The 6,546-nt window shown below is 38.7% G+C and overlaps 1 long non-coding RNA gene across 1 annotated transcript; it reads right to left on the reverse strand.

The window, feature by feature from the left end:
* Nucleotides 1-3,050: 3,050 nt before the first annotated feature.
* On the reverse strand, nucleotides 3,051-5,129 carry LOC113972773. Its single transcript, XR_003536005.1, has 2 exons — nucleotides 5,002-5,129; nucleotides 3,051-3,643 (listed from the first exon to the last, which is right to left on the reverse strand). It is a non-coding gene; the product is annotated as an uncharacterized LOC113972773 (long non-coding RNA).
* Between the last annotated feature and the right edge of the window lie 1,417 nt (nucleotides 5,130-6,546).

Genomic DNA, 6,546 nt, shown 5'->3' on the forward strand with positions numbered 1-6,546 from the left:
TGCAGTTAATTGGCAAAGCTTAAAAGATTTGAGAAAGGTTCTTCTGCACAGGAGGACATAATCCGTGTCCACAGAAAGTCACATTTGACTCACAGATGAGTTCCGTCTTGAAGACAAGTTCCTGCTAACTATTTCCAGCAGAGCTGGAGCTGAAGCATCTTCTGCTGTTACATAACCACCCATTTCCCCGAGGCCTTTTGGGACAGAGACTGTTTCTCCTGCACATGGGGACATTCAAGAAATGCCAAGGAACCTCTCACAGTAACCGAGTCACTTTTCTTACATAAATCTTCTAAACAAAACAAACTCTCTTAGTAAAATAACATTTACTGGAGCCATCGGCTTATGCCAGAGACAGCAGAAAGTTGCTAAATAGCTCTAACCCAAGAGGATGTTTACAGTTTAAGATTTGTTTAGCACTTATGGTATAATTTGTGCCATATGCTCTCTTATTTACAGTTTTCCCTGCAAAACATTTTTATTAGATGCGGAGCACAAGCAACTTTCTAGCTCTGTGCCTTCCCATGTATCACAGCCGTTCATCACAGCTGGGATGGTCCTCCTGTAGCAATCTGTAACCAAGCAACATGTCCCTTGAATTTTTTGTCTGATATCTGGCAACAGAGAAAAGTTGCAGTTGATGAGCTTGAGTTACTGAAACCTGATCTGATAGAATGGAGCACGCAAGCAATATGGGACATTAATGGTTTTCTGGGAGAAATCCTGGGAGAAAACCTCCTTTGGAGACTGTTTCCAGCAGATAGCCTGGGACACTCTGGAGTGAGTCTTTTAGTAAAAAGCAGCAAGCTTTGTGTTATTAATCCTACTGAAGCTGCAGCAGCAGTAATACATTAGTGAGCATAAGTTGTCACAAACAGTCTGAAGTGAAGGGCTAAAACTGTCAGTCACCACAGAAGGGCTTTTACATTCCTCCTGGCCTCCTTGAGGGGATTGAGTGTCGATATTTTGACATACAGTGGAAAATCAGGGAGTAAGCCACAAAGGCCTAGGGGAAAAAACATCTGGAATGACATAAATGTCAGATTGACCAAGGAACTGCTTTTCTTGCATTTCTGAGTGAGATTTCACTCCTGCAATACAGCAAATAATTCAAAATCCTTCTTGTGTCTGAGAAGGAGGGAAGTTTTTTTCTTTACTGACAGAGGTGTATTTCTGCTGGCCCTTTCTATTAGTTACTGTGTTTTCAAGTGGTACCCATGCAGAATAAATAACTGGGGGAAGTGAGTGACTTCTAGTTTTTACACCAGTTGAATTTTTGATAGCAATCTAGTAGTATGTTTTCGAAATCATAGATGAATAAGAGGGAAGCTGAGCCTTTGATTAACTGGAGGGAATAACAAGGCAGCAATTAGCTTTGAAAAGTCAACAGTGAATAAATTAGGCATACAATTCAGAACAAATAAACATGGCAATATTCTGCTACTTTTCTAAAGTGGTTTTCAGGCTACCCCCATGGGGAGTGTTGATCATTGGATCAATTCCACTCAATGGAAAAAGTTTCTATATAGCTCTGACTGTCTTACCATTTTACCTGGTGATGGTTTTTCATCCAGTGAGTAAAGAAGTGGCACTTGTAATGGCCGGACTTACAATGTTCCATTTGATGTTTCTGTTTACACTTTTCCTGAACTTGCTATTGCTGTTTATATATCATGTCTCTGTGCAGAGCCTGCTTCCTCTGCACCATTCTCACTCAGAAAGAAATAGGAGGCTGTTAGGAATGATATTGCTTTATTCAAGTATCACTGACCATAGTCAGTAGGTAAGAAAGAGCACCTTCACTCTCCGGTAAAATGAAGTCAACAGGGCTCAGCTCAAAGCAGAGTGCAGCAGCCAACTTGATAACTGTCACTCCTTTTAATTTTATCTCAGCCTATTCTTAAATCTCTAGCAAGCGTACGTACATTTTTTGAGGATCTTCACTAAAAATAGATCAAAGGTGCTAATTTGGCTGTAAACATAATACATCTGGCATCTTTGAAGTAAGCTGTTTCACGATTTCACTGAAATCAAAAAAGCTCACTAACTGTTAATTAAGCATCCTCGTCTGGTGGGCCACAGCCTATAGAAATAAAACTGTAAATAGTAAAGCGAAGGAGACATAAAAGAGTTTCTTTTGATCTGGAGTTTCTCCCCATCAGAATGAGATCACAAATGTTTCATTATGTTTTATAGACTGATGGAAGTTCAAAGCTAACACTAGACAGAAATTGATTGTCACTACTTGATTAAATGTAGATCATTCAGTCAGATATGGTTATTGGTTATGGTAATTCCTACGAGAGTGCATCCATGAATAAAACCAGCAAGTATGGTAATCATACACGGTCACAAAAATGTTTAGTCTGTTCTTGGAGCACCATTACTACTGATGGAAATAAAATTCAGCATTTTACTATGGAATGCCAGAAATAAAATAGGAAGTAAGACGTTGGAGACATTTAAAAAGATGCAAGTTTCATCTAATATGGAGCTGTCCCCAGCTGATAGCCAAAGGACCAAGGATGTACCTCTACTGACTGGGGGTAGCAATAAAAGCCCATTACTGACTGTATTTTCAGTCAAACATCTCTGCAAAAGCTGCCTGCAGAAAGGAGCTGGGGATTCAGGAGCAAATGACTACGGATGAGGCAGACTGTCGAGCTGTGTAGAAAGCAGTAGCTTTAATGAGCAATTCCATGACAAACAAAACATTCAGGCATGAGAGTAACAAACAAGCAGCCACAGGGGCGTAGGTTCATTCCTAGTCTGCTGTATTTCTGCTTTTGGACAGCTAGAGGTACATTTTGAAGAGAACGACTGGCACAAGCACACAGCTGAAGAGAGCATAGAAATCATTCCCAAGGTTGTATTGAATGACAATATTTTTTTTAAAAGAAAAGTTATACCAACATTTTCCAAGGTATAAACTGGATCTTGTGTATGTGCATTACACGTCCACTGAGCGCCTAACACATGGCTGTGATTGAAGAATGTAAAAATTCCCCCAAATTTGGGTTTTCTTGGGGATGGGAAGGACGAAACCAAAGTTCTAGGTTTAGCCAGGTGTATTTATTTTTGAGGGCTGATTTTGTATCCAGTATTAATTTTTGAGGCTGATTCCTGGCCTTACTGACTGCAATGAACTCCTTGTCAACAAAACAGCACAGAGGTACATCTGCTTTGTCTGGCTTACTCTGCTTCACAAGCTCTCCAGCTCTGAAAGTCTATTTGAAACTATGAGGAAGGCAAAGAAGCTTTTCAATTCAAGCAAACTGTTCTTCCTAGAGGAAAACTTCCCAACCACCACTGATGATGCAAGAGACAGAATATCCTGTGCCAAATAAAAGCAAAGGGCTGCTCAGATTGTTCCAGCTCTACCTGATCCTCAAGGCAGGAAGAAAGACTTGGGGTTTTTTGTTTACCATGGCTGGCTGTGCCTGGGACACAGAATATGTCTTTGGTGGGACAGGACAGTTTCTCAAGGGTGAAACAGAGTTCACTAGGAATAGGAGTGTTCATATCTCTCACCAGCACTTTTACTGGACCTACTTCAGTAGTTTGACAAGTGGGCATTTGGTCCTCTGCAGGATTTTCTGTTCTTTTTGCATCCCTGTTGTCCCTTTTTTTCCAATTTGATGCCCTAGTAGGAAAAACACAGGAGATGACATATGCCTGAGCTGCTAACATTGAAAGGTACATTAGATGCAATTTTACAAAAATTAGGGTCTGTTCACTGCAAGCACAATTTTACAAGAGTTTCTTTGTCCAACATATGAACCATAGATAGTCTCAAAGCAAATAGAGGCAAATGAGCAAAGTCTGATGTACAGTGAGTATTTAGGAACAATAAAGTAGAATAAAAAAAGGTAATTTCTTCCAGGGTATTGCCAATGAATCTGAGACTTTCTAGGTGCCTTACATTAAGTTTTACTATTTGACACATGAGTAAAACTTTCACCTAATTTTACTGATTTCAATCATTACCTCCTTTCTTTTATAAGATCAATATACTCAATAAGAAGAAGGGTTTCAGCGAATGAGGGCAATATAATTGAAAGGCTATTCAACATCCTTTTTCTTGAACAAATGTTCCAAAGAGTCAACCCCAACTTATTATTTGGTTTCACAGAGTTTAAGGTTAAGAACTACAACCCCTCTGATTATTTATTTAAAGGAATCCAAATATAGCTTCTTTTAATGCTTTAGTACCTAGAGAATAAAACAGCTGTCAGCAATCTGTTCTTCTGAGAGGCGTTCATAGGAACACTAAGTCTGTTGTTTCTAATTTCAAAAATACAACCATAGTCAATAGTCAACCGCAGACAGGTGTGCAGTCCAAATATAAATTTTGTATTTGCCAGCACATATGCACATTAAATATGAAGATCGTAATACTAAATTTTGCACAGTGGAACAGTAAGAGCTCTAAAATTAATATCAAATGCCTTGACACTGTCAGATGGTTACCAGGTGCCTTACACCATGAATTTCACATTATTAGGGACACGATTTGTGGTACAATATGTCATTGAAATTGCTAAATTCAGGCGTTGAATTATACAGGGTAAAATTTCTCATGCTGGACAGATTTAAGTGGCTTAATGCATGGAAGTTATTTTTGTCCCACTGGCTCTGTGAGCAATAATAAAGACATTTTGAAGTGGGTAAGCTAAGGACCACTGAACAAGATCACCTGTCAAAGTGGTGCGACCCCACTGTTTATGGCCAGATTGAATAGATTCACAATTGTCTATAGTTCTGAATAAAACAAAGTCCCAGCTTCAGATTTTACTTTGCATACAGTGAGTAAAAAAGTATATGATATACTCCTGGCCATGTTGATATCACTGGCAAAATTCCTATGGAGTTTTAAAAAACCTCTGGCCACTGACTCTAAAAGGTACTATTATAATATCAAAAAATGAATTAGATAGAGACTGAGCATAGAAATAGGAGTTGCTTCATTTAGTATAACACACTGTGTGAATTAAAACTTACTTTTTGTCTTTGTTTCTTCTCAACTAAGAACAGCAACGTGTCTGAGGATGTGTGGAAGAACTTGTGTAGAACCTCAAAATAAAGATACTGAAGTTCCCATGGAGTTTCTTTTCCCATGAAACAGTGTGCAAACATTATTTCTGAAAAAGGAAGGGAGAGGAAGTTGAGGAATGAACCCAAGTATTCTAAGGTATTCCTGTATGAGGTTCCTATTTCATTTAGCCAGGAATAGCGGGCATGCTGGACAAAAGGAGCATATTTTGGCATGAGGGCACAATAACTGCAACCATGAACATTCACACTCTCACTTTGCTCACAACTCCCTTTTTTTGCAAGCTTGTGTGCATGCCTGGAATGTGTTATATGTCCACACATTTCTTATACAAATGTGGGACTGGAAATTGTCACCACGTGTACCTCCATCTCTAAGCACTGGAAACACAGTCTCTGCTGCAGTGGCTGGGAGCACCTTCAGTGAACAACCAGGACACCATCAAAAGCCATTGAAGAGGCAGAATAAACAGAGCAGTTTACTGATAGCATTTTATCGCTTTGAAGGAAATGTCTGAGACTGGTGGTGACCCAGAAAGCCTCTTTAATTGGCCTATGGCTTTTTATTTAATAAAGTTTTGATAAGCCCAAGTTGATCTTGAGTAATGTATTGGTATGGAAACAATCTAGTTCAAAGGACGATTAATCCGTTCCAGTGTAATAAATGTTAAGCAAGGATAATTAATTCCAGATTTTTACATTCAAGAACTTAAGCTTCTGCATGGCTAATCAAATACATAAAATGGTAAGATAATGCAGAAAGTCTGAATGCATCTCACATGCCCCACCAGAAGCCTCATCTATCAAAAAAGAAATAATCTCATTCTTGGAGCAACTTTACAGTGCAGTCAGATATTGCTCCTAAAACTATCCATTTCGCATCTAGCCATCCATCCAAAACATAGTGGTTGGGCATTCATCTTGGAAGGATATCTGTAATCCACATGCTCTTTCACACAACTTTGCCAATGTATACGAGTGTTCATTTTGATGTCCTGTTGGAAGTACTCAATTTATATCATCCTAGATCAAAGTAGATGTCAAATCACTAAAATATGAAGTCAAATCTGGCAACCTCGAACATACCTTTAAATAATTTGACCACATGTAGTGTACAGTTCTCAGCCGCGTCTCCATATTTTGGGAAGTGAAGTCTGACATGCAAAATGAAGTATGAGATTCACTACTAGAAATCGATATTTATCCAGGAGGTAATAGTTACAATAAAGCACACTTTTCCCCTATTTTAGTAAATGATACTGTGAGACTAATAAGACTTCAAAACATAAATTTTTGCCAAAAAAAAAGGAAAAAACAGTAAATTTAGGATGTTTCTGAATAAGTAAGGAGATTGGTAGAGAACAGTTCGAGGGGGGGCAGTTGTTATTGTAGTCTTCCTGTAAGATTTGGGCTACTTTTGCTAGAGGCAAATAGGAAAATTATCACCAGAGAATAATTACTGAATTCACAATGACATGTTTTGTGCATGATTGC

The sequence above is a fragment of the Neopelma chrysocephalum genome, unplaced genomic scaffold (assembly GCF_003984885.1).
Source record: "Neopelma chrysocephalum unplaced genomic scaffold, ASM398488v2 Primary Assembly neopelma1_97, whole genome shotgun sequence".
In the NCBI taxonomy this organism is placed as follows: Eukaryota; Metazoa; Chordata; class Aves; order Passeriformes; family Pipridae; genus Neopelma; species Neopelma chrysocephalum.